Source organism: Acomys minous, assembly GCF_964271855.1.
Source record: "Acomys minous genome assembly, chromosome: 5".
Lineage (NCBI taxonomy): Eukaryota > Metazoa > Chordata > Mammalia > Rodentia > Muridae > Acomys > Acomys minous.
In genome coordinates this window covers 96,473,331-96,500,637 of record NC_140494.1, presented here as the reverse complement: position 1 = coordinate 96,500,637, position 27,307 = coordinate 96,473,331, and the positions used below count along the sequence as shown (strand labels likewise).

Below are 27,307 nucleotides of genomic sequence, written 5' to 3'. Positions count from 1 at the left end.
AGTCCTGCCCAGGCCTTGGGCGCAGCAGAAGACTCCGAGAACCTGAGTAGAGTGTGTATCATCCCAGGGAGATGGCACCTAGCCTGCCCAACAGCTCGAGGGGTTCAAACCTTAGAGGGGTATAATTCAGTGTACTCAGACTTGGGGTGCTAAGGTTGGGGCCCTTGGGCCGTGTGCTGCCTCTGGTGGCCGTAGGCGGCACTACACTACGAGAACGGAAAGGACTTTGGATTTAGATTTCGGAGACTGGAGTCTTTGGGCTGAAGCTGGCTCACCAGTATTATCTACCAGCTATTTACCACCGGAGTATTTATGCCATTGTGGCAATACACCTCAATTACCAAAATATGGATCCCCTAGCTTCATGGAAAAAGCAAGTGTGGTTAATGAGATACAATAATAAGCAAAGTGACTAGGGAGAATAAAGAAGTGGGGGGGGCTTCTCTAAAGACAACATTTACCTGAGAAGTTGCACCCCTTCTGCGCTTTCCTCCCTTTTTCCTTTCAGCTTGAAAGCTGGAGCCCCAGCAGTTAATTAATTAATTAATTCATTTATTTAATTTTTTGTTATTTTATGACTGTGAGGTTGTAACGAGAGTGGAAGCTTGTGATGGGTTTCCAGTGTGCCCTTAGACTTCTTGTCGTGTGAGAGAAAACTTAGTCCCCCCCCCACCCCCCCCCCCACCCCTTTGCTTAGGCTACTGCCCATTACTTTGGATCTCTCTTATAAATCACTGAATGTCAAACTGACACAGATTGACTACCCACATTGCCATTTACTCTTGAGGGACTTGGGGCAATGCTCTTAATGTCTCCGAGTTTCAGTTTCTTTAGTGTAGCAGGAGTAATATTCCTGTTCTGCCCGGCGAGCCCACTCCTGGGCTTCCCAGAATGTTCTCAGCCCCGTCATGGCTTTTGTGTGTGAGAAGTGCCTGCTTCCCTCTCATTGTCTGGCCAGATCATTGTGCTTGAACTAAGAATGTGTCTGCCTTCCAGCTTCAATGGCTGGCTCACGGCTGTTATGAACTCCCCTTGTGGGTTCCCATTTTCTAGAGACACAATAGCTTTTCCTGGCTCGCCCAGGCTTTGCCCCCTCCTCACGGGCACAGAGCGTCTGCGTCTGCGGTTTCAAGCAGCTGCAAAAGAGGCTTCAAAGAACCCCGCATTGGCCTCTGTCAGGTTCTGACTCACAAAGACGTTTCTGGGAGTCCTCAAAAGCCTTATTAATCTGCTAAGACGTCCAGGGAGCTGTGCTGGGCCCCTATTTCTAGGGCTTTCCAGCGTCTTCCATTGTCTTCCGCTGCACCATCCCTGCTGGGTGTCTTGGACCCTGGTGGGGCCATTGCACAGAGGCAGGTGAGCCTTGAGCTGCTCTGGCTATTCTACTTCCCATCTCTTTTCTTCCTTTCCTTTCCTTTCCTTTCCTTTCCTTTCCTTTCCTTTCCTTTAACACTTCCCATGAAAAGGTCCCTGCCCTTCTCAGGCTGTTTATTTCTCACTCCCTTGCATGACCTCTATGCCACCTCTTTCTCTCCTGGCATTTGCTTGGGTCCAGGTGGGGGACACAGAGGCTTGTGCTGAGAACCAGGCTTTTCTTTTGAGTGAAACCACTACCCGGGGCTGTTTTGAACCTCTTTAGTCACCTGCCTACAGGGTCAGCTTGTGTACAGAAGCTGGATTCTTGCACCCACATCCAATGCTCTCTGAGGCTGAGACTGCTCAGGGTTTGAGAGTTCCTAAAGACCAAGACTTCTGGGTGGTTCCTATCTTAGTCTAAAATCTGGATGTGACAGGCTAACCGAGGTCCTGTGACAACAGCTTCCACAGAAATCTGCCTTCTGGTTCAACACCCTGGTGCCTTGCATAATGCCTGCGGTGGGTCAGCTTTCCTTGGCCATAATGGTGTACTCCAGATAAAGCAGGTTTTAAAGAGACCAGGTTTTTGAGACCATGGTTTTAGAGGTCTCATTCTGTGACCATTTAGCTTAGCCTTGGACCCATGGTAGCATTTCGTGAAGGAGGCACAAGGCCCTTCTCAGGATTGAAAAGTGAAAGAGAAAGAGGAAGAGAAGAGGGTCCCACAGACCTCCTCAGGGCATGCCAGTGACCAGAAGACTGACGGTGAGGCTCCACCTCCTGAAGGTTCTGTTATCCTCTCTTGGGAGACAAGCTATAAGGTCTTTGGGGGACATTTAAGGTACAACTACAGCCTCTAATTTCTGATGAGCATCACCTGGGCCTGGGTAACTTGCTTCTCTCTAACAGGATGGAGCAAAAGTAACAGACGTTGCTTCCAATTTGTCTTGGAACCCTCCCCCTCTTGGTCTTCCCTCTGTAGCAGGGACTGAGGGTGGCCATTGGCTGGTATGCAGTGCGCCACAGTGACACCCTGGCATCCACAGAGCTAAATCCAGACCTTAGCTATAAGAGCAGGAGTGGAACCCACCCCTGGCCCAGGCATGCTCCAGCCAGTGCTACCACTGAACCCTGAGGAGGTGGAAGTGGGAGGCCACTAAAGCCACATCTAGGTTCTTGACCCACATAAATCTGGAGATAAAGAACATGCATTATCATAAGCTGATGATTTCAACCCAGCAATAGATGGATTTGTGGGCTGAATTAGCAAAGAAGAAATGCACTTCTGCATGCGTTTTTTCCCCCTTCCTATCAGGACTCGGGTTCTTTCAACTCTCAAAACTCTCATGCCACCAGCCGTGGCCAGGACAACTGTCATGGATTTGTATCTAGAATACCAGGCCCCTCACATACCCAGATTCCTATGTTGAAGGCTTAGTCCCCAGAAGAGCACTGTTTAGGATGACTGGATTGTCAAGGTTCTGACTCTGAGGTGGGGTCTACATGAAGGTACTCCCTCCCTGGGGGCATCATGCCTTTGGAGGGTGGACACTGTCCAGTGGTATCCCTCACCCTCTGCTTTCTGACCCTGGTGAAGTGAACAGGTATGCTCTAACGTGGGCTGCCATCATCTTGCTGCACTCAGCCCGGGTTCCTAGACCATGTGACCATGTGGTCAAGTGACCATGAACTGAAACCTCCAAATCTAGGAGCCAGAAAAGAAAATCCCTTGCTCCTTTAAAAGCTGTTTTCCTCCGGGTTTTGTCAGTGTTGGGGGAGCTGGCAGGCAGTGGAGCAGGTGCGCATGCCTGACCCGGCACATGCGCACAGACTCTCAAGCCTGCGTCCTTTCACTACTACTACTACTACGACCCATAGGAAGAGATATGAACAGGGATGAAGCAAAGACTCCATTGACTCAATCAGGTTTCTGTTAGGGACACAAATACAAGGGGGGATTTTGCCAGGATCCAAGGTGCCAGAAGGGCGTGGCTGGCGAGACCATGCTTCTGGCAGCGCTCTCTCAGGCTCTCCACTATAGCCTAGTTCATGAGCTCTGTCTCCACACTGGAATGGCCTCTGCTCACCTGCTATCCCCTCTACAGATCCCCTGCCTCATGGAGCTCAGCCTCCAAAAGGAAATCACCCAGGAGTTCCAACCCAGCTGGAACCCAAAATCTCAATCTCTTGAATCTTTCCTTAGTCCGTCATCTCTCCCCGGTGCCCCAGTGCTAAAGCAGGGAGCAAGCTCCGCAATTGAGGAATCAATAAAGCAGCGCACTTACGAACAGCCTCCGTGGAAGGGAGGGATTTGATGTCCCTTCATGCTCTTGTTGACAATAATAACTGATTGCCACACTGATGTGAGGCAGTATAATTTTAAGACCCTCAGAACAAGGACCAGCAAAGGACCGGCACGGCAACAGAGCAGCCGCCAAAGCCCTTGCCTGTGTCTGGAGCCTGGGGCCACTGAGGGCCCGGAGGAGGCACTGGCACACGGAGGCTCCAGAGCACCTGCAATTTCATTTTGTTTCTTTCCAAGCACTGGGGAAGAAAAGCAATTTGTTTGCTCTCATACTCTGAAGATGAACTTCCCGTGCTCAATCAAACGTTATTATCCCAATGTAAGTCAATTTACCTTTGAATTTGAAGGCTATTTTCTTCCTAAATGGCTAATTATGGGAGATAGATGGCTGTAAACAGGAGCCAGCTTTTCCTTCACCGCTCAGCCGGTTTTGCTCCGGGTGCCTGGGAGAAGCCTGAGAGGAGGCCCCTGACTCCTGCAACCGGTTTAGGCCTCAGCAGCCTGTGCTGCTGGCTCACTAGACACTCCTGTGGTGGGTTTTTCATGCCACCCACTGCGCCTCCAGTGGAACATTCTCAAGAACTGCGTTCCCTGTCCTTGAACCCTGCCTTAAAGGTGCTACGTGGGCTCCCTCAGTTAGAGAGCTGCTCTCGAGTGCTCCTCCCTTCCACAAGGGTGGGGTGGCAGAGTAGAGGAGTGAGCAGCAGAGGCTTCAGGACCCAGGCTTATCCGAGATGAAACGGGGTCACCCAAGGCTGTTGCTTTGAGTCTCCTGGTAAATCCGGAGACACGAGGCTCTGCAGGGCTGAGGCCTTTGCTGTATGTAGTGTGATCAACACTGTCTGGAGCTGATTGAATGGCTGAGCTTGTTTACTGAGAGGAGGACAGACTCCCTCTTCCTCCACAAAGCGAAGGCTGTCCCCAGGAGCAGTACAAGGTGGCAGCACTGCCGTTTGCCTTTTGATCAATTTTAGGCCAAGGAAAGGGGTGCATAGTATGCAGAGGGCCTCCCACAGGGAGGGCAGCACTGTTAGAGCTTTGAGCACAGGATGTTACCAGTGGAGTGAGGTGCATGCAGAAACCCAGCTTCCATTTCCTCTCCTAGCCTCCTGCATTCTGCACGAGGCAGAACAGCCCTTGCTAGGGGCCTCCTGCTTGTGCCTGCCCGCCCGTGCTCATCACCTCATTTGATCCTCACTACCATCCTCCCGAGACAGAGGAGGGAAAGGCCCAGATAGGTCAAGTGCTGTGTCTGAAGTCACACAGCTATTAAGTGACCAAAGTGAGCCCTGGATCCTTGAACTTCAAAGCCTTCGATGTTGTCATTTGACCCCAGTTCCATTACAGAAAGCATAGGAGCAGCTCCATGCTCTATGCTGAACACTGGTCATCTCTCCAGGCCTCTGCCACTCAGCTCGAGTTCCTCAGTTTGACATCAGAGTCATAACTTGGATATGTCCATTTGCCCTAGCTTGCTGTGCTGTCCGGGAAAGCTTGGGGGCCAGGAGTCAGGCAAGAAATTGGGGGGAGGCATTCCAGAGCAACTTTGGAAAAGTTCAAAGCAATGGTCAAGGTTTGATTGACAGCACAAAGTGGGAGCGGCCTCTCTCTCTCCCTTGGTCATGTCTTCCGGGCGGGGGGGGGGGGGGAGGGCTCAGGAACTAACTCATTGGCGGAATGACAAACACATGGACACCTGTATGGGATGTGGTCTGTGAGCTTTGGCTTATAGCAGCGGGCCTCAACCTGTGGGCTGCAACCCCCACAGGGGTCACACATCAGATATCCTGCATACCAGACATTTACCTTACAATCCACAACAGTAGCAAAATTGCAGTTACGAAGCAGCAATGAAATCATTTCATTGCAGGGGCCACCACAATACGAGGAACTGTATTAATAAAGGATCGCAGGATCAGGAAGGTTAAGAACCACTGACTTAGAGGGGCCTGAGGATGCACTTCCTTGTGCTGGCCTGTGCCATGCTGCAGGGATGTTAGTTCCGGATTCTCTAGAGGAACGGAGCTAATAGAGTGAATATTGAAAGAGGATTTATTAGGTGGATTACAATGTCTCCAGACAGAAATGGTCAGGAATAAGATAGTTGTTCAGTCCACAAGGCTGGATGCTTGAGAGAGTCTTTAGAATACTTTGGAATATTGAAGAAATAGGCTCTAATGCCAGTGAAGGAGTGCATCAACAGCAGAATAGATGAGCTTGCCAGCAAGAGTGAAGGCAAGCAGGCAAAAAGAAAAAGATTCCTTCTTTCGTGTCCTCCCCCCACCTACCCCTAGGCTGCATCCAGAAGGCGTGGTTTTTCCCACCTCAAACAATTTTACTAAGGAAAAAAAAATCTCTTAGAAGTATGCCCAGATACTTGAGTTTTAGTTGATTGTAGTCAAGAGACAACTAGGATTTGCCACCGCAGGGGGTGTCTGCTCACTTGGGACTCTGCTAACTCATGGTAACTCCCACTGCCTCCTGACATCATTTCACAGCAGCTGAGTTGGAGAGAAATATCTCTCTCTCCCCTGTGACAGGAGGCCCCCCCCACCCCGTTCTTAATGACTGAGGGAACAGTTGTCCCCAAGTCTAAGGAAGGGACACTGGGCACAGGCCTGGGGCAATTGTGAATAGAGACAAGGGTGGGATGGTGATAGCAAGAAAAGGACAGGGCACTAGTCAGTCCCAGTGACTGCCCTGTCTGGTCCCTGTCCCTCCAGCTCCCCACCAAGTACTAAACTGTAAGAACGCCTTTGCGCCACTAGGGGAGCTGTGTAGATGAGCCCAGGCATGATATTGGTCACTGATGGCATGCAGCTGACCACGCTGACTTTCTAGGCTTTGTAGCATGCCAAAGAGCCAGACTCAACAGTGGTCACTTTTCCCTGGCCGCCAGAGGTTGGGTGGCTCTGGGCTTGGTGAGAATGCTAAAGGAAATGGAAGTGTGGGAGAGAGCTGAGACTCCATATCCTTTTAAGGCCAGGCTGTGGCTAATGCCCACCGCACAGGCTCCCTCCTTAGACGAGCTTCCAGACAAGATCAGCTTCAGAGTGCTGACGTCAGGAGGCATGAATAATCTTACCACCCACCCTCTAGTTAGCTCCCTGCCCTCTCCTCTGTCCTCTTCCTTTCTAGTCACCCGTTAACATCTATTGACACTCTCCACCAAAAGCAAGATGCAAAGCGATGGAACAAGAAAGGTGACTAAGTTGTCCCATCTACCTTTGTGCCATCTCCTCAGTAGATGACCATGGGCCATCTCATCCCAAGATGAAGACCCAGATCTGATGAGGATGAGAACCCATGTGAGGATGGTCATGGAGACCCCCAGATGGGCTGAGACTTCTGAAACTAGAGTGTTCAATAAGCCCTGGTTGCCATGGGCTCTTGGGTAGCCCCTCCTCTATTCCTTACTGGGAACAAGAGCCACCATGGTTGGCTCCATATCAAGTATCCACTTGCAGAGCCCCAGTGTGTGCAGAGCCCCACTTAGCCTTTGCTACAGTACAGATATTGGCACAGCAGATCAGGTCCAATAAGTGTTACACTAAAGGGCAAAAGTTCTGCCAGTGGTCTTATTAATATCTGCTGCAGGCCACATTCAGCACTTTGCCCAGAGCTGTGGGGACCATGTGGTGGCCATGGTGGTGCACCTAAGGTAGCAAAGAACAGCTTCCTCTCAAGGCAGACAGTAGTCTTTGGATCATAATCACAAGAAGTCATAGAGATGAGGTGGATCAGGAGGGATACGACACTGTTCATCTTGCAGCACAGCTCACTAATTGTGCTGGGTTTAGCCCCTGAGCCTCCTTTCCCCATCCAAAGACAGGCAGATCAGGCTGAGCTTGCTGGCTGGCTAGGGGAGCTAACGTGATAACATATGTAAAAGCATCTTATAAACTGCAAAGTGGCAGGGTTGATCATTGTTATGATCTGCACTTCAGCTAAGACTCCTAGTCAGAGGTAGTGTATGACCAGGGTGGCCTAAGACTGTAGTCCCACTGGTCCTCCCAATTCTGGCATCCTTTTACCTTCTTGCCAAGGCTCCTGTACTCTCTGACTTCGTCTCCAAGGGGGTCCCCATAGATAACTGTCTCTAGTAATGGGTTCCGATAGGTTGAAAAGTTGGGGGTCACACCAACCCACATTTCCAGCCAGTAATCTGAACCCTAACCCTCATCAGTTATTGCTGGGTGTCTGGCCAGGTTCGGTGTGCTGCAGTTAATGTCTACAATCAGGGACTCATTGGGTGGCCGTGCCTTCAAGCATAGGTGAGAAATAACAGAGGATCCTGGTCTGGCCAGAGACAGCTTGGGTTCACATTCATGGCTCAAAGGGCAATAAAGAAGAGCCTGTGGTCACTGGGAAAAGGGAGTGGAGTGAGATGTCGGAGCTCAGTTTAGGGGAAATGATGGATGGACTGCTGAAGGCCGGGAGAGAGCCCCACTCTCTGCATCTCAGAGCATGCAAAGCAGGCTCTGCTCACAGCCCGAGCTGGCCACTCCATTTCTCAGAGACAACCAGTGTGCTTTGATAACGTCTACTTGGGTTAATGAAAGTTGTCTGTTTCACTTAATAATTACATGGCCATTGCTGGCCATATGTCACATCGTGCTGGGCCTGCTGTGCATCCTTGCCTGATACCGGGAAGAGGCCAGCAGGACATACTGGTAAGAGTGGGCTGTGGGAGGAGCAGTCCCTCTAAGAGCAAAGTACAGAGATCAATAGCATTGTCCCCTTTCCCAGACTCAGATCAGGGGCGCAGGCAGAAGCAGCCATCACTGGTTCTCCTCATTTATTCTTTAGCATGGGAAGGGGGAGGCACTCACTCAACGGCTGTGGGCAGGACACAGGGAGGCTCTCATGTGACCCAGAGACATGTGGATTTCAGATACTGTTTGACTTTGGATCTAGTTGACTACTCACTCTGTGACTTTGGGTAAGGTATTTCATCTCTCCGAGCCTCTGTTTTTCTACATGTAATACGGAGAGTATGTGTTTGCCTCACAGTGCTTGTTGGGAGCATTCCACAGCAAGAGGCAGACAGAGCTCTAAACAGTGCCTAGCACATAGCAAATCAGAATGGGTATCAGGAGTCTTCATAAGCCACTGCTTAGTGTAGTGTGTACATACATGGGCTCTGTAGCCATGCTGCCTGGGTTTAAACCCATGCTAGGTGACACTGGGCAAGTAACCTAACTCTCTGGGCCTTACTTCCCTAATCTGTAAACTAATGGGAAACTGATAACACTTATCTCTTTGGGTTGTTGATCGGATTAAACACATGGGTTTACAGATGAACTTCAAGGACGAATTATCTACTCAGAAAATGCTTAGAGATTTTAGTAATACCATCATCAACTTCACAGGGCCCTGGGGGAAAGGGAGTCCAGACATGCTGGGATCTGCTGCTTATGTGTCACTACCTTAGGGTGGTCACTGGGCCACATCCCAGATGGCTCCACACTTTGTAGGGCCTGATAGCGCCTGAGATCCTACACACACCACAGGGTGGGAAGCAAGGCAAGGTGGCCTCTGAGGGAGGATAGAGAGAGCCAGTCCAGATTTTTAGCATTTGTAAGTTGGTTCATAGTCGGCTGTGAGAGGAGGGGGGCTCAGAGCATGATTATAATTCTGGGAACATTTCCCTTGAACTCTGTAGAGGCATTAAAACTTGAAAACACACACACACACACACACACACACACACACACACACACACACACAGCTTGTTTTTCTCCGTGCTTCTTCACAACCCTGCTGCCATTTTTTTTTCCTCTAAAAATGCAGATGGATCAAAGACAGGAAGGGGTCTAGGGGTAGGGATGCCCTGTGTGTCTGGGACGTAACCAGGTGAAGTAGTGAGCAGTTTTGGAGCTTGACTGCTGCTGGGCCTGTACTTATAATGACACGCTCTCTCGTTTGCCTCAATTAAACAATATTTCCCTATTTCCTACTGAGAAAAGAGTCTCTCCAGCAGCTGGGCTTATCTGGAGGCTTTGGAGAGGCCAGAGCCTTCCAGGAGGCCATGGACTCTATGGGGTTCAGCCATGGGGATGAGTCGGGCAGCCCGCTCCATGAGTCAGTGACAGAGCAGCCGACCTGAGATTAGCTGCTGTCTCTTTCACACAGAAGGAAACTGAAGTCTGAATGGCCAGGCATAGACTTCGTCCTAATGCAAAATTGTAGATGATTTTGGACAGAACCGGCAGGTTTGATTGGCGTCTGGTCTGTTTTCTGTTATAGGGCGCATAGCAGCCTCCTTCCACTGGGGGGAGCAAGGTCTCCACAGGTGGGTCATCCCCTGGGAGCACGCAAGCTCCTGCATCCAGGTTCAAAGAAATCTCATTGCCACTCTTAATTGCTGGTTGTTCTTAATTATGTAGGCGTTCAATGCCTTCTACTTCTCTCAGAGCCCAGACATGACACTCAAAGCCTCTGCTGGCAAGGTCAAAGCCACACTCCAATTCTGCCTCCTTCCAGCCATGACCTCTCCGGCCAGCCATTTTACCAGCTGAGAACCTCAGGCCTTCATGATTCGCTCCTGGGCCACTTCCCTCCAGGATCTCCTCTTTTTCCTATTAGGATTTAGTCTAGCCGGGTAACAGGTGAACAGCACCATTGAGTGAGAGCGTGCAGCCCACAGGTGCAGCAAGGCAAGGGTGTCATCATGGTAGGGGGAGGTGGTGTGGTGTGGTGAAGGGAAAAGGACCAGTCTGGGCACTGTGGCAGCTGCTCAGCTTTGTAACAGAGTCCAGGGGGGTACACGTCTCTGCAACTGTTCTCAGTCCTGGGGCTCACCAATACAGAAGTGTGTGTGTGGTAGCTTGACTTGTGTACCAATTGTAGACCGGCTGCTGGAGTGAGTGGGTGTGGTGGAGACTTCTGTCAGAGCAGGTAGGGAGAAAGTCAGGATAGCGGAAAGGAGAGATTTAGAGATACCACAAGGAGCCTCCCACCCACCTGGCAGGCTGTGCAAACAAGGCTCAAAAAAAAAAAAAAAAAAAAAAAAAAAAAGACTTTTCGAGATCCAATTAGTACAGACCTAACTTCGACTTCCTGAGCGGGGCTCCTCCTCTAGCCCCGGGCTATCTCGAGAATTAAGCTGCCTAAGATCACCTCATTAAATTCACTAACCTTGCTTTTCCGCTACATTTAGCCTCTGGTGCCCTTCCTCTGTCCGTGGGAGGCGCCTGTCTGGCATTCCTCCAGTGTCTTCCCAGGCAGGTGTAAGCAGGATTGCCCCTCCCCCAAAGGCTTCTTTAATCACAAAGCTCTTTGCTTCTGAGTTCAGGGGAAGCACCCTGAGCTAACCTAGCTGCCTGGTTAGGCTGCAATCAAACACTGCCACGCCTCCCTACATGCCCCTGGGCTGCAGTGTAAGGCCTGGGAATAAGGGAAGAGAGACTGGTTAGAAGCAAAGTGCTGGGGCCTCTTGCCTCCTAGTAACCAGCTCCGGCTCGTGTTTGTTGGAGCCTTAGACCTGGGACTTCTTCTGGCATGTGGATGAGACACTTAACACAGAGATCAAGCTGTGGAGATGGCATGGCCACATTGAATCCTGTAGCCACCTACGTTGTAGGCAGGCAGTTCAGAGACTTGCTCTGCATCCTGTTAAAGAAACAAGTCACCACTTGGGGTGGGGTGATGGTGGCAGAAATATACACACCAGAGGGCTATTTGCTGTGGAAGAGAAATAGAGGGCAATTGGTACCATAGGTGGATTGGGGAGAGCTAGCTTGCTGATAAAGCTCATGTTATGGCCGAGGTGAACGCTACACAGATTGGTGCTAAGCTGAGGAGCCTTAGCTGACTGTCCACTGACTTGGAGGTGTGTCCTTCCTGCTGAGGCCCCAAATGCCAAGAAGACATGGGGACAGGGGCAGCTTCTGATGACCAGATGGAATCCAGAGCCTCCCCTGTGTGGCTCTAGGCTGCTTACGCTCTGGTCAAGAGAACTGATTGCCCGTCTCCCCCTGGGGTTGGTGGGAGGGTTAATGGGACACTGTTGATGTGGGAGTTATTGTTTATGGTTTCTTTGGGACTATTCTGAGCATGGAGACCTACGCAGAGTTACTCCTGCCTTGGGATGTGTACGAGGCTTGCTTCCTCAACCTACCTGAAGTGACTGAAGAGATGTCAACAAGACCCACTTCATGAAAGGCAAGTGCAGGGGCACTGAGTGGGAGAGTAATGAGCAAATACGTCCTAATGTAGAGCAAGGTGACTGAAAGGACTAGGTCAGTACAGGACATGCCAAGACCGAGTTCTCAGCACAGAGGAGATTTATTTGCCCCACAGGGACAAAAGGTAGGGTATAAGAGACAGAGATGGGAGGCAGAGGGCAAAGGGGAAGAGAAATGGGGCGGCGGCTCAGAGGGGGAGTATTTACCTCTGGAGAAAGAGGAGGCAGACATGGTCCGTAGGCAAATGGTAGTTTATAAAGGGACAAGGGGACCCAGCTTAGGATGAGGTGTCTAATTTTAATTGGGCATATTGCTCTGATTGCCGGACTCCAATACTGTGAGAGTTGGAACCTTGGAGGTCAGCTTCAGGAAGGGGAAGTAGCCAAATAGACCTTGGTGGACAGCTTTAGAAATGTCACCCAAGGGTGTTTAGCAAGGGGGAGAAGGAAAGGTAAAGGGTAAAGTCTACAGGTGCCACATTTGCCATGCTCGGGCATGCTCGGACCTGCGAGAGCCTTTCAGTGTCAGCGTGGCACAATGCTCCTTTCTGGGGACCTCTAAAGTATGCTGACCTACAGAAACCTGAGCACTAGTGGATCTAGGAAGTCCTGGGTAGTGGGTCCTGTTCTGGTGGCTGTCAGCGTTGGCTGCATGGTGGAATTATGTCAAAGAGCTTTGAAAAACTCTGCCCTGACCCAAAATGCAGACCTAATTGGTTGGAGGAGCGGCTGGAGGTGCCAGGCCCCAGGCTGACCCAACATGCAGCCAGGACTGAAGGCCACCCTCACATGGTTCCCACTCTTCCTGCTGTGCCAGTTTTTTGTTGCTTGTTTTTTTTTTAACGAAAACAGTAGTAGCAGGTAACATCAACTGAACATTTACTGCATAACAGACGCTGAGATAAGAATTTTTGTAAACAGAGCTTAATTTGAATCCACGGAACGAACAATGTTGTTAGAAGGTATTGTTATAAATTCCAGTTTATTAATGAAGAAACAGACGTGGTGAAGCTAAGTAAACTGGCCGCAATGTTACACATGTGTTCAGTTGCAAAGATGGGTCTGACCTACTTACAAAGCCTGGGCTGTTAGCCATTAGGCACACTGTCTCCTGCTTCAAAACATCCTCAGGATGGTGCCAGGGGTCAGGTCCTTTTGACGTTGCATCTGCAAGAATATTTTGGCGAACAGTTTCCAAAGCAATGAGGCTCAAGAAAGACAGGCTAACTTGGCTTGTCCACCACCTCATGGCACAAAAGAAGGGATAATGGCCAATGTCGTACTCACTGAGTCTGAAGAGGAGCTGTGATTTGTGGAGCACTCTGCAAGCACATGGCCTGATGCTATGACCAAAGGGGTTGGGGAGCCAATAATGAAAGTCTGAAGGGGCCATTCCCTTGTCCTTGGGGTCTAGGACTGCAGGTAGGACATGGGTGGGTGGGACCTGCTGCGGTACATCTTTCTCTGCCTCCCTTGGAAGGCCACTGGAACTGTGTACGTCAGTGGTTTCCCTGACCTGTGCAGGTATGGACAGAGATGTTTTCCCAGAAAGCCAAGAACACTACTGCAGATGCTGCAGCCTTAGCAAAGTGACTGGGGACCAGCTTTGGAGGTTTTGACTTTTGGATGTATATCTCTAAGGCAGGACGGAGCCAGACATACATGGAGGCCTCTGGATCATCTGTGAAGGAGATGGCAGAAACCAGGCCCCGCCCCCCCTTTTTTTTTCCTTCTGGCTTCTGAGACCACAGTAGCCTTCTATGCACTCCCTGATCATCAGGGCTGTCTTTCTCCCATCTGTTGTCTTATATCTGACCTAGCCAAGTTTATGTCTGAGTTTGGTTTATTGGCTTAGGCTGCCAACAATGCACCGCTTTGCCCTTCTTCTGCCTGCAGGCCACTGCTGGTTTTTTAAAAGAAACTACCCACTGTTCTACTCTGCTTCTTCCTCAGGGCCTACATCTCCAAAGATGTCTCCTGATCCTGTCTCTGGCAGGCTTGTCGCATACTCCCATTTCCCATTATGTTCGTCAACTGTTGGTTGTGTCCACACAATACTGGAAACAACTTAAAAGGTAGAGAGATTGGTTTTTGGTTTCTGGTTTTAGAGCTGCCAGTCACGTTTGCTTGCTATAAAGCCTTGAAGGAGAGATTCAAAACAGAGGGTGCACAGTAGAGCAAAACTGCTCACCTTATGGCAGCCAGGGAGCAGAACAAGAGAGAAAAAGAATGAGAATGAAAGTGAAACCAAGGGTAAAGGGAGGAAAGAGAAAGCATCTGGGGACAAGACAGACCCTTCAAGGTGTATGCTTAGGGATCTGCTTCCTCCAACCAGGCCTAATGTCCTAATAGCCAGTCTAGCTGTCAACTCTATAATAGAGTATTCCATCAATAGAGAGTTAGCGCCCTCATCGTCCAGTCATCTCTCAAGGGCGCCACCTACTGGGACCAAGCTAACTCTTTTTCTGATCACACTCAATGCTCATGTCACCTGGCCTTTTTCTTCACTATGATCATTAATGCTGGATTTACACAATTTGGTCTGTGTGGTGAACTGTCTCTTCCCACTACCATACAGGTTCCGAGGGAGTGAGGCGCCTGTTCATGTGCTCACAGAGCAGCTGCAGGCTTAAGCTCCTGGGCATGTGTGCTTTGCTCCTGCAGGATCAGAGTGAGTCCATTTCTGTGAAGAGACTGTTTGGATCCCGTCTTATATTTTGTCCGCTGTGCTTTTCCATTATCAAGCTTTGCTAACGACTGCCCAGAACTTGTAAGTTACTAAAAGTAAGGGGTTTAAAAATTGTTATTGTTTTGTTTTGTTTTTAATATAACGTCTTGCTAGCCTCAAAGTAGTCCAAGCTTGCCTCAAACTCATGATTAAATTTTTGTTGTTGTTGTTTTTTAATGAATGAGCGTGTAAGTTGTGTGTGGGAGGATCTTAGTTTTTATTTTTTACTTATTTTTGATCAAGCTTCTTTAGAAGCACATTTAAAAAATCTCAGAATGTCATTGCAGATAATGCAGAAATGCCAATATGCCTCATTTTGGGGGTTCAAGCACCATAAAAATTGGCTGTGACTTGTGCGATTACAGGTGCATACATGCACACAGTATAAGGTTAGGCTATTTTCTAAAATGGAGACCTCTATCTACTATGTGTTTGGCTTTACCACATGAATATAGGAAGCAGATAATTTGGCTAATGAGTTCCGATCCATGTTCTGATTTCCATCTGGGATCAGAACACCTAGAAGCCAATCAGTCCCCTTAATTTTCCCACCCACTCTGTAATCATCTGATTGATGTACAATTACCTCCCCTGCTTCCACTCACTTCCCTTTTCTCATGTTTCCCATCCAACGCCAGATAACCTTCATTCTTTCCCCCATTTATTTTGTATGTATTGGCCACAGTTTGATATAATTATTTTTCACAATCATCTTCTATTAGGTGAAAGAATATTGCAGCAGAGGAAGAAGGGAAAAGAAAATAAATGCCTTCCCGACAAGTCCTAATATTTTATGTTCACAAATAATCTCCCAATATCGGAGCAATAATATTATTTTCTCAATGTGCATTTATTAAAATGTAAAGTAGCTCCATCATATTGGGAACTAAAATCCCTGCATTACCTTGGCCAGAAAATATCACTTATTTATTTCAGATTACATTTCTGGAATTTTAATATTGTTGCTCTTCCGCCCCCTCCCCCCCCACTTCCGTAGCCTTTCTCCAGCTGAGGAATGAACCTGATGACTTGATTTCTAAAGAGGCATTGCTGACTGCTCAGGGCCTTAATTTGGTTTTAAGAATTGCTTTTGGCTTTTGATTTACGATGAGGTTCTTTTCTGTGTAATTCTTTTGGCTGAAAACTGAATAGAGGTCTCCCTTTGTGGTTGGCATTTTGACACTGCATTTAAAGACAGGATACAGGGCTGCAGGGTGGGGGTGGGGTGGGAGCAGAGAAGACTCAGAAAGGGAAGATGGTAGGGTTGGGGTATAGCTGAGAGGTAGACATGAGTGTAGAGTGCAGGTAGCCCTGGTTCGCTCCCTAGTGTATACACACACACACACACACACACACACACACACACACACACACACACGAGAGAGAGAGAGAGAGAGAGAGAGAGAGAGAGAGAGAGAGAGAGAGAGAGAGAGAGAGAGAGACTTTGTTGGGTTTTAGGGGATAGAGGAATTAACTATTATTTTTTCCTTATTGCATCTAATGGCACACACTTCGGACTCTAGTTCAAAGTCAGGACGCTAATTTGCAGAGAACTTTTGTGAAAGATCCTTGATAGGAAGTCAGAAGGCAGGAAAGCTGGCCTTCTCACATCCAAGTAATTTTGTGACCTTGGGCAAATTGCTGACACTCTTTGGACTGATTCCTCAAGCACAAAAGGAATTGTGAAGTGAGAATAGATGGGATTTAATCCTGGCTATGCATTAGAATTCCCTGGCTAGCTTTGAAAAGTATACTGAGTCAACATGGATGGAGAAGTTCTCACAAAGCCTCATCAAAGATGAAGACCTCCCAGAAATTAATGGCTTCCGAGAGAACCAGTCTTCTTCAGGGATGAGCCTGTGAAAGCTATATCACCTCATGTGGTCAGCTCTAAACAGATACATATGAGCAATATTAAGTGGGCTTAGCAGGTCATATTTATGTACACACACACACACACACACACACACACACGTATGTGTCAGTAATGATTAAAGAGTAAGAAGTCACGAATTTGATATGGAGTGCAAGAGACATGGGAGAAGTTGGAGGATGGAGTGGGAAGGATGGAAATGCTATAACATGATAGAAATACCATACTCATATATGAAATTTTCAATATCAAATATATATCTATCTATATATCTATATATCTATATATATATATCTGAGACCCTTAGGTCAACCATGTCACTCCTTCACTAAGCTAGAGCTGAGCCAAGCAATGTCTCACCAGGCAAGGCTGGAGAGATACGTGTGCAAAAAGTGGGTCTCAATTTCCTAGTATATATAGGTGGCCCTCTCTGTCACCTGTCTGGGGAGCAGATACCTTTGTAATATGCCCTTGGCAACTGGGCAAGATGGAGCAAGAAATCCTAAAGGGTGTAGTGGGTATTGCTGCGTGGCCATTCCACCCAGGAAGCATGGTGTTGCATTTCCTTTCCTTGCACGCACACACACTGTGATCGCATTACTAGATAGCCCAGGGTACTCAGTACAGGGGTGGGAGCAGTTTGCTCCAAGGAAATCTTTCATCAAAGTGATGGCATAGCTAAAGGCATAGCAGGGATATTACTGCGATGGCACTGCCAATTAGTGGGCAGCCCCGAGGAGGACTCTGAAATGGAGGTCTGGGAGAATGGATGGGAGAAAGGCTAGAATGGGCCAGGGAGAGACAGGACAAAAATCGAGGGAGGAAGAAGCTGGAGGGAACTGTGATTTCTTTAAAATGGGGCTGGCTGCTTGAAGGTCATGGTGCTCTTTCTGAGCCACAGGAATGCTTGTCCAGGAAGACAGGATAGAGTCAGAGGCAATGATGCCTCTCCTGTTTGTTGATTAGGCTTACAGGTGTTTTAGGGCACACTGTTTCTGGAGGGGCCGAGGGTGAGTGTAGTGGGGGATGCTGTTAGTCAACAAAGGGAGTGGCACTTGAGAATGATGCCTTGGAATTGGTGTCAGCCACCCCACTTGCAGTTCGGAGCAAACCCACGAGGGAGGGGATTGGTGACAGCACTTCCGCTTTACGAGAGAGAAGAAATAGAGGCTCATAAGGCTTTCGGTGATTAAGTTCAGAAATAAAAATGAGCACATATTGCCTAATCATGCCTTGAAAAGCTTACATTTTATTCTTAGGCCATCTCCTCCTCCTCCATCTTCCATTAGGGCAAACTAACTGAGTAGATGACCTAAGAGAACGTTTTCATAGGCTCACAGCTTTGTAGGCTCACTGTCTTCTGCAGGGAGGCCATTGCTCCTGGTTGGTAGACTTGCTGGCATGCTAAGCCCCATCCCCAGGGCAGAAGAATCTGAGCTGATTTGAGCTGTAAAGATGTTCTTTTCATCAGACAAACATGGATTTGGGGGGTGGCCACACCCCTAAAAGTAAATGGCAGACTATGGGAAAGCATCACCTTTTCTCACGGAGGCATAGTGCAGAGAGGAGCAACAGATTCCCTACAAAGAATTTGAGACTATGTCTAGAGCTTGGGTGAACTGATGTTTCATTTAAAAAAAAAAAAAAAGCTCAAGGCTGAATATCCATTTTGATTTGTGTTTTTCAGAATTTACACTGATCTACTTTCAAAAAGAATTTGAAGAGTCATGCTGTTTTCTCAGGAAAGTAAAAGATGCCCTCTAAATGGTTTCCTTGTGTGCACATTGCTAGCAAATCAGACTGCTTATCAAATGTGATAGGATGTGCACCAAATTATGAAGGCCTAACTAAAGAGGCTATTTGTTGAATCCTTCCTAGGTTTCTGACTCTGTGTGGAACACACTGAACATATGTATCCATAAATGTTTCCTGTACTTCATCAAGACAATGTTATTCTCACTTTTCAGACATGGAACTGGGGGCTTGGGGTGGTTAGCTGACTTCTCTGAGACCTACCAGAAACAACTAGCAAGCGTAGGATTTGAACCTGGCTGCGCCTGACTCCAAAGGGATATATTAGCATATTTTTATTATACTAGTAAGCTGGCAACTTTTTTTTTTAAAGCAAAGAGACTCAGAGTTTTAGAGGTTGAAAAATCCAATCTAAGATCAGGCAGCCCTATGAGGCCTGGTGAGGACCTTCAGTGAATAGGGTCACGGCTGGACCTTGTGTAGCTGTGAGATTACAGTGTAGGGCAGAAAACTAGAGAGCAATCAAGGACCAAGGCTGCTTTTATAACAGCCCACTCTGACAAGAACCAACCAGGATCCCAAGACAGTTATATTGTGTTAGTCAATCTTTTCATTTCTGTGACCAAATACTTGTGAAAAATAATTTGAAGGACGGAAGGCTTATTTCCGCTCATTGTTTCAGTCCATGATCACGTGGTTCCATGGTTCCTGGATGATAGTGAGGCGGACCATCATGGTGGGTACAGGTAGTAGAGCAGACATGCTTACATCCTGGTGGCCAGGAATGCGGCAGGGCAAGCTACCTCCTTCAGATACACCCCTCCCAGTGGCCTAGGTCATAGAAATCGTCTCCTCCTCCTAACAGCCCCTCCCTTTCTGAACGCATCAGCAAACTAACCTACTTGGTGAAGTTAGCTCTGTAGCAAGCCAATCTCAGCTTAGCTGTGTTAGCAGTTGGTGATTAAGCCTAAAACACATGAGCCTCCAGGAAGGGGACTTCATATCGAAACTATAACATGCACTGGCCCCCCCTAAAAGCCCGGCCCTGAATGACCTAAAGTCTTCCCACTAGACCCCCTCCCTTTTAAGGCTCTACTGCCTCCATTAGGTATTCCACAAGGGACCGAGCTCCCATGTATGATACGTTGGGGTATAAACTCAAACCACACACAAAACACAGAGCTGGCGATCTTTCCACTGTGTGACCGAAGTCGTGCAAATAGTGCAAATAGGAAAACTACGGTTTAGCGTCCCTTACCTCATTAATCCAAAGAACCTTTCCTGGCAGCCCTGGTACCAGCTGCGACTTGATGACGTCATCGATTAGGCCCTGAAGCACCATTATTCCCTTCCTTCCTTTGTTCGTCCATCTACAGAATATTTAGTAAATGTCTACTAGGTATCAGGTGCTAGTCTAGAAGCTGGCAGGCCAGACAAAAACATGGCTCTCCTGGATCTTGATCCAGCGGGAGAAATAAGCAGTAGAAAATATGACAGCAAGTAAGCAAGAGTTAAAGGCCCTAGATAAAAGGAGATGGTTGTAGAGCATGCCTGGCCATAGGGATTGCTTTGGACTAAAGGGTCAGGGGAGATCCTGTTAGAGAGCTATCAGCTGAGCACAGTCCTGCACAAGAAGGACAGATGTTTCAAAGCTCTGGCGGTGGGGAGGAGTTGATGCAGAGGAAAGAGGCTCTATCAAAGCTTTGAGAGGAGATGTGGGTTTGCCATGGTAGTTGGATTGGAAAACCACCACCTAGTAAATGTTGGAAGAGAGGTGGGAGAGGAGCATGGGGAGGTGGGCAGGAGCCAGATGGTAGAGGGCCCCCCTACCATTGTGGGGTTTGGATTTGTTCCTAAGAGGCAGGATGCCATCAGATGGGCTTGGGTGAGGAAGTGACATCATTCAATTAAAATCTTAAAAGTGATGCTTTGTAGAGGCTGGACTGCAGGAGACACTTCTAAGTACTGGACCTACTGTTCCAGCTCTTATTGATCAAATCTGGTCCTCGTAATGACCTCTGCACCAAAAACCCAACTGGACCATGCCAAGATAAACCACAGAACCTTATGCCTGTGACATTTCCATGGCTTCTTTCTAAAGAACTACAGGTGTTCCAGTGGGCCCTGGGATATCTAGACTCACCATATAATTGCCTGATCTAGTTTGCCCCATCCTTAGTAAAATGTAGCACCCAGTACTGAATGCTCTTGAGACAGGCTGGCTTTGTACTCCTTATGTAGTCCAGGTTGGCCTAAAACTCATGGGCCTCCTACTTGAGCCTCCTGCCAAGAATATGGGAGTGAACCTCCATGTACAGTTCTTAAACACATTTTCGATCGGCTCGGGATTCCCAAGGACTGTTAACTCCAAGGATGCTCATTAGTTAACAATGTTAGACTTCATCCTTATTGGAACAGATGCGCTTAACGTGGGGCTTCTGGGTTCACGGACGCTCAACACACCCCATACACTTCCACAAATGTCTTCAGGAGGCCCTCCCTACCCCACCTCCTGTGTTATTGTGACAGAAAATTAAATCCAGGGGTTTTTAAAGCAGAAGTGACAGATGAGTCCCACTCTGGTCCCCCATCTATTCCTGTCCTGCCTCCTTCAGCTGCCTTCACCCACCCTTTTTCTCTTCTTCCCGACTCACACTCCACTTAAAATTCCTACTTTAGCCTCTTATAAATCATCCAAACCCAAAGAAGACAACTTCTGCTTTTTTTCTTAGATCAGGAGCTGTTAAGGGCAGCTGCCCCAGCTCTGAGAGACCATACTGAGAGGTGGCTGGAGAGCAGAGCAGGAGGAGATGTCTTTACTTTTCCTTTCTTTTTTTGGACTGATTGTTTTGGGAACTGACCTGTGTCACTGACTTGCAAACTTCCTAAGGGTAGGGACAGAACCTGGTAAAGACCTTGAACATAGCGAATGCAAAGGGCAAAGTCATCTGAAAAAGAATTATTATTCATTTCCCATTGCAGTTAATTTTGGCACCTTCATCAGGGTTTAAATTCTAGTACCATATCATATCAAAGGGGAAAAAAGTATTTGATGTACGTGTTAATTACTGCTAAGATGTAGCTACTTAAATCAAGAGTTTAATCTTCATTTGACTATTCAGAACAGCTCTGAGTGGGGGGTGCACACAGCCCCTTTTGATTTGGGTTATTTAAATAGGTGATGAGAACTTCAAGCAAAATGGCTTCCTATGTTCTAAACCGGCATTGGGATGTCTTGCAATTAGTACCCAGTAGAAGAGAAAACAGCTAAGAAAATCAAGTTCCTCTAGGAATTCCCAAGTCTTTGCCTTTTCTCTGAAGTTGGAAGAAAGTTTTGAAAAACAGTTTCATGTGCTCAAAGGCTTGAGACTCTGTGATAGACTAATAGTAAATGATATTTTAAAAGCATGCCAGAGGCTTAGAAATTAGATCTGTGAGAAAATAATACACGATTATTTAAAAGCACAAATTGTCAAAATGATGCTACTCTGAGATAGAGTCTTCATGGGAAACATCTTGGATGAATCCCTAATGTGCCTGTTTTTATACAATGAAAGTCTAAAGCTCATCGGAATGCCGTGCTATTTGTTTAGTGATTAAATCACAGTCATTTGTTACAGCTTTACAAGAACATTGTTTTCTTGGGTTTCCAAAGCCTTATTGCCTCAGATATAACACTTTGCTCCTAATAATCCCTATTGATTTTATTATATTACCCTATAGTTTTAGATATGTTTCACTGCCATGCCCCAGTCTTAATGTGCTTTACAAAATAAAATAATGTTATCAACGGTTCTCGAACCTTCTGTAGATAATGGTGTTGCTCAGGATGGGTGGAGTCTGGGGAGGATGGGAGGGGTGGTAGTCTCTGATCGTGGGCACTGTGAGGACCACAGTGAGTTGCATCTTTGAGGAGGCTCGAGAGATTCCAGCTGCCTTTCTGTTTTGCTTCCCTTTTGAGGGGATGTATGGCTTACACAAGGTACTTTGTTTATGGCAATTATTCATATGCTGAACCAGCTTCTGGAGAACTTGATGTTTTCAGAGTAAGTTACAGAACCTCTGGGTAATGTTTTAATATGTCTTTTTTGAGGTGTTTCCTAAATGTTGTTAAAAATAGTGATGCATTTTATCTCAGGTTGACTTGACAACCCCTGTTCTTTAGAGAAAGATTTTGGGTCTGCAGGAAGGAGAGTCATGGTGTGCAGGAGTTGGGGAAGGAGTGGGGTCCGGCTTGAGAAGGAGAGGAAGGACAGCTACTGAGAGCCCTCCTGGCTGTTACTGAGGGACACAGTGTCTTATCCTAATCAGATCTCGGTGCAGTTAACTCTTCGTTACACTTTGCAGGAGACTAGATTCTTGACAGCTGGGGGCTCAGTTTCTACAAACCGGAAATGCTGACTCCACATCTCACTCTGCTAACTGCCTCTCCCTACGTGTCTAGGGCTTCAGCAGCAGCAAATCTACATATCCTCACAGTAGATCTCACAGGAAGGTACTGTTTATTTTACTTGAATATAAAGTCTCACTGTATAGACCAGGGTTGGCTTTGAACTTTCAACTTTATAGCCTCAGCCTCCCAACTACTTACATTACATACTCTGCTAAGAGAGATACTATTATTAGCTCCATTTTATTTTAAAATATTTATTTTTATTATTTAAAATTATGTGTATGCATGTGTGCTTCTGTGTGGGTATGTGCTCAAGAATTGCAGAGGCCGGGGCACCAGATCCTCCTGGGGCTGGAGTTCCAGAAAGCTAAGAGCTGCCTGATGTGGGTGCTAGGGAATCTTCTCGAAGAGAAGTGCATGCCCTTAACCATTGAGCTACCTTTCCAACCCTTTAGCTCCATGTCTGTCCACTAGACATGGACAGGAAGACTATCATGCCTCAGGTCACAATGCTAGCTAGAGATAATCCCACAATTCAAAACTAAGCAATACAACTCTCAGCTGCCAGACTTCAAATTAATTACTGGGATATCACACTTATAATTTACAAAGAACTGCCCACTAAAAATCACTTGACTTTCCCAACAACGTTTTATTCCATATTTAGGATAAGAAAACAGAAATAGGCAGTCATTTGTCTAAGGTGACACAGCCTAAACTCTCCTTTTCTTAGATACACCCACACAGTGGAAGATCTATGGACATGTCATGGGCAGGGAAGCCAAAGGCAGAGCAGACTGCTTCACTAGCAAACTGGCCCCTCCTTGCAGCGTCGGAGACAAGCCCCTTGGGGTCAGTGTTTAAATCAGCATTCAGCCTTACTCTGCATTATATGAAGGCACATCGGGGGCCCTCTTCCCTACACTTGCTGTATTTCACTCTAATTCCACGTTCCTGGGAGGAAGGGGCAGTGTCGTTCGTGTTCTATCTGAGGCTGAGAAAACCCTGAGAGTTTGCAATGGCTGGGATGGACACAAAAGTACCTGTGTGGATCTCGATGGAGAGCGAAATCAGTAAGGACGGGCAAATGGGAACACATGATGGGCAGCAGCTGATAGGCCTGTAAGGGAGGAAGGAGAGAGGTGCCTACGCTCACGGGCTGTGTACAGGCCACCAACTCAGCTCTTTCTTAAAATTAAACAACCTAGGTAGGAGAGAGTCACTGTGGAGCATCAAGTTGGAAAACAAACACACACACACGTAGAGATCTATGTTTTCAAGAAAACCAACAGACTAAATAGAAAAGCCCCCTTCCCATGTGCTGACACCTCCGCTAAACACAGCATGCCTGTCCTGCCTACCTCCAAAGGCACTGCTGGTAGATGTCTCGGCTCAACCAAGGAACCCACAGTCAGTGGTTATCTGCATTCAATGGATGCACTAACTGGCCAGAGTGGAAGAAGACACAGAAGAGATGGGGTGTCTGAGGAGCCAGCCTCTCCTCGCCTGTCATGCTGCCTTCCACCTGGAGCCAAGAGGGCCCCTCCTCAGTGGTGATGGATGTGGATTTTGTGCTTTGAGATCCCTGCAGGACAAGTCAGGGCACAAACAAGGACAGTGCTGTTTGGACTCAAATCAATAGGAGTAAAGAAGTCCGACACTGATGCGGAGAACAGGAGGGACAGAGAGCGAGGTCAAGTTGGCTTGCCTGGGATCATCTGTTTTCTCCCTAACCAGATTATTCTTTTCTTCCCTGATTTCTGCATGGGAGAAAAAAAACAAAACCCGAGGTCTTTCTTAGAACAGGAAGCATGAATCACTCTTGCCAGACAGATGAAGAAAGTGCCGTCAGGTGTTTAAAATGCAATTATATTTGGAAAGGGCAAGAATTAGACATTTATTTCTAGCGGGTAAACAAATGCATGCTTCTACAGTGTGAAAACTCTTTCCCCTTTTCATTCAGGTGGCTTCACAGTAGCCAGGAACACCCTCCTGGGCTAGTCGCCTGACAGATTAAGCTCACCAAGCCTAGGCTCCACGTCCTGTAATTCAGCATTAAGTATCTTATTGATTCACTGAAGTGCTGCCATGGATGTTAATGGAGACAAATATTGTGGCTGTGATTTTTCAAAGGGCTGAGTAATTCCCAGGCATCAATAACATCTGTCATGATGTAATGCAGGGTGACCTTAAGATGCTTGACTTGGGGCCAATCACGGAGGACTGGAGGACGGGGCCCGCTGCGAGGAAAAGGTGCTCAGCTATTGCTACGTCAAGGGCCTTCAGCCTCTGCCCTGTTGTAGGAAAAGGGTAAGTTTCCTCCCTTGTTGTCCGCAGCAGCAAGAACAGCATAGCAGGACCGCTGTGACCCTAACCAATCCCACCCCCACTTGGCTGGAGCATACGTGATTCCAGAGGGCTTTTGGAGAGGGCAGGGGACTGGCTTAAGGTCAAGCATCCAGGTAGTCATGGACTAGGCTAGTAGTAGTAGGGTTCTGGGATTTCATACCCAGCTCTGCTCTTGATACTTGCCAATAATATTTCTAGAATCCACTTGAATATATGGCCAAAGGCAGGTGATGTTTCTTTCTAGAAAGCTTGACTAAGACACTCAGGGTCAGTAATTGGAAGGAATACATCTACTCTCAAACAAATCCCCCATTTCAGTCAAATTCCGCAGGCGGCCCAATCTTTCCTACACCCAGATTCATTCTCTACACTGCTGCTCACATTATCTTGCTGCAGGATGAATCTGATCTTGTCACTCTCTAGAATGAAGACCTCCATCAGCTTCTCCTTCTCTCCTCAGAATAAACACGCGTCTGTTACATCTTTACCCAGAGTCTGCACAGTGGTGTGTCCTGCCCCTCTCCCCCCTGCCCCCCTTTTTGCCAGCACTCTGTGCATTGCTGTTGTTCCTGGTCTGTTTAACTCCCTAATATTGCAAATAGGCAATTCCTTATGTTTGGACCATCTCCTCCCTACCTGTAGCGCAGGAAACCCCTACCCATCCATCAAGCACCAGATCCATCCCACTAGCCCCCAAGAACCACCCCTGCTACTCACGGCAGACAGTGAGCAGTTTCTCTGTAGGGCTATAGAACACTGTCCACCTGTTATTGGCCACCGTGTTTGCCCATGACACTGCATTTCTTTGCCTGTTTTTCTTTCTTTAAAAATTTTTTTGAATGTTTGTGGTCAAGAGTTATGTCTTTACTTTGGCTTCAGGACATAGAGGAATTGATCTCTAACTGACTGGCAATCTTTCCCCCTGCTGGCTAGGTTTCCTAATGCTGGAATATGCTGCTCAGGCAGCTAGAAGAGAAGACATTAATAGTTTTACCCGTTACTGGACACTCCACGCTACTTACAGTACTGACCTGTCAGCCAAGATGTGCCCACTGGTGCAGCAGTGGCTTGACTGTCATAGTGTTGCTGGCTGCTCTTTAATTGGATTTGAAGTCTTCTCAACAAGAGGAGATTTTATGCTTGTACTATGGGGAGGTGGTAAGTCCTAAGGCAGAACCTGTATTGTTACTTTGTTAAACGGTAAAGTTTCTAAATATTTCTGTTTCTAAAATCTGCAGACATGGGCTGGTCTCAATCTTGATCAGAGAGGCTTCCTTTTTTTTTGAAATGGGCAGCATTTCAAAAACACTGAGGGCTTAGTCCTAAGTGTGACATCTTATTAGCTTTACAACCCTTAGGAAAGCTCAAGGAACATGGAGGAAAAGGAAGCAGAGTTAAAGACCCCGAGGATGCGGAGGAGTGGTGTGAAGGGCTGTCACCTGGACGTGAATGACCACTGCTTTCATGAACGCACACCTGTTGTGGTTACCTGCACAAGATCTACCTAAGATCAAGCCAACCACAACCTTTCATAGATGGGAGAGATGATCTCCACCTTGTAGAGATGCTATTGGCTAATGAGGCAGGGAAAAAAAAATCATTCTTCTTTGGGTTATGGCTACTGGTAGGTTTTCATATACCAGCAGATGGCCACACACCCATACACACATGGGTAACACTAACTGAATTTAGTAAGTCACTCAAAAAGAGCATGTGAAGTTAGAATGAAAACGTGTTGAGGGAGATCCAGGCAGAGTTGGGGAGTAGAAATGGGGGTATATATGATCATATTTCATTGTATGCATTTGAAATGCTCAAAGAATACCTGTGCTCTTGGCACATGTAGGTAGGTATGCTGTAGATGATTCTTCAATCTAGAATCAGAAGCCTGTGGGGTTTTTTTTTTCAGGGTTTAGGTCAAGCACATTGGCCCTGTGAGATACAGGGTTTTTTAAAAATAGAACTGGGTCTTGGGACCCTCAAGGGATTGAGAACTAGGGTCAGAAAAACAGAGTCTTACTTTAGCAGCACGTTGGGTATCTGGGAGGCAGTCTACAAGGCTGGGTAAGCCCTTGACACCATGCTCCTTGAAATTAATGTCCATAAGCCTATGTGCATCAGACTCCACCTTGGGGACCATCATCCAACATTCTAATGGAGGAGGTTGTATGCCCAGCGTCGGCAGACATTAGGCTGTGAGGACAAGCATGTATATGTGCCAGCTATAAAGACAGCCTGAAGGGTGACAGCAGACACTCAGAGAATCTTTTGTGCAAAGTACTGTTTTTAATTGACCAGTTTCTTGGGGGGAAGCATCTGGAGAAAGAAGGAGAAACAGTCTTGGGTGTGGGAGGCTGGGAGTA

General features: G+C 47.4%; 1 protein-coding gene and 1 long non-coding RNA gene across 5 annotated transcripts in view; one reads left to right on the top strand and one right to left on the bottom strand.

Annotated features, from left to right (window-relative positions):
- Positions 1–27,307, bottom strand: part of KIRREL3 (kirre like nephrin family adhesion molecule 3) — a 554,929-nt gene that overhangs the window by 165,290 nt on the left and 362,332 nt on the right. The gene's annotated exons all lie outside the window — the stretch shown is intronic.
- On the top strand, positions 1,026–26,091 carry LOC311598808. The gene is made up of 7 exons (XR_014779676.1): positions 1,026–1,356; positions 13,803–13,924; positions 14,428–14,619; positions 18,138–18,548; positions 22,647–22,697; positions 24,778–24,905; positions 25,878–26,091. It is a non-coding gene; the product is annotated as an uncharacterized lncRNA (long non-coding RNA).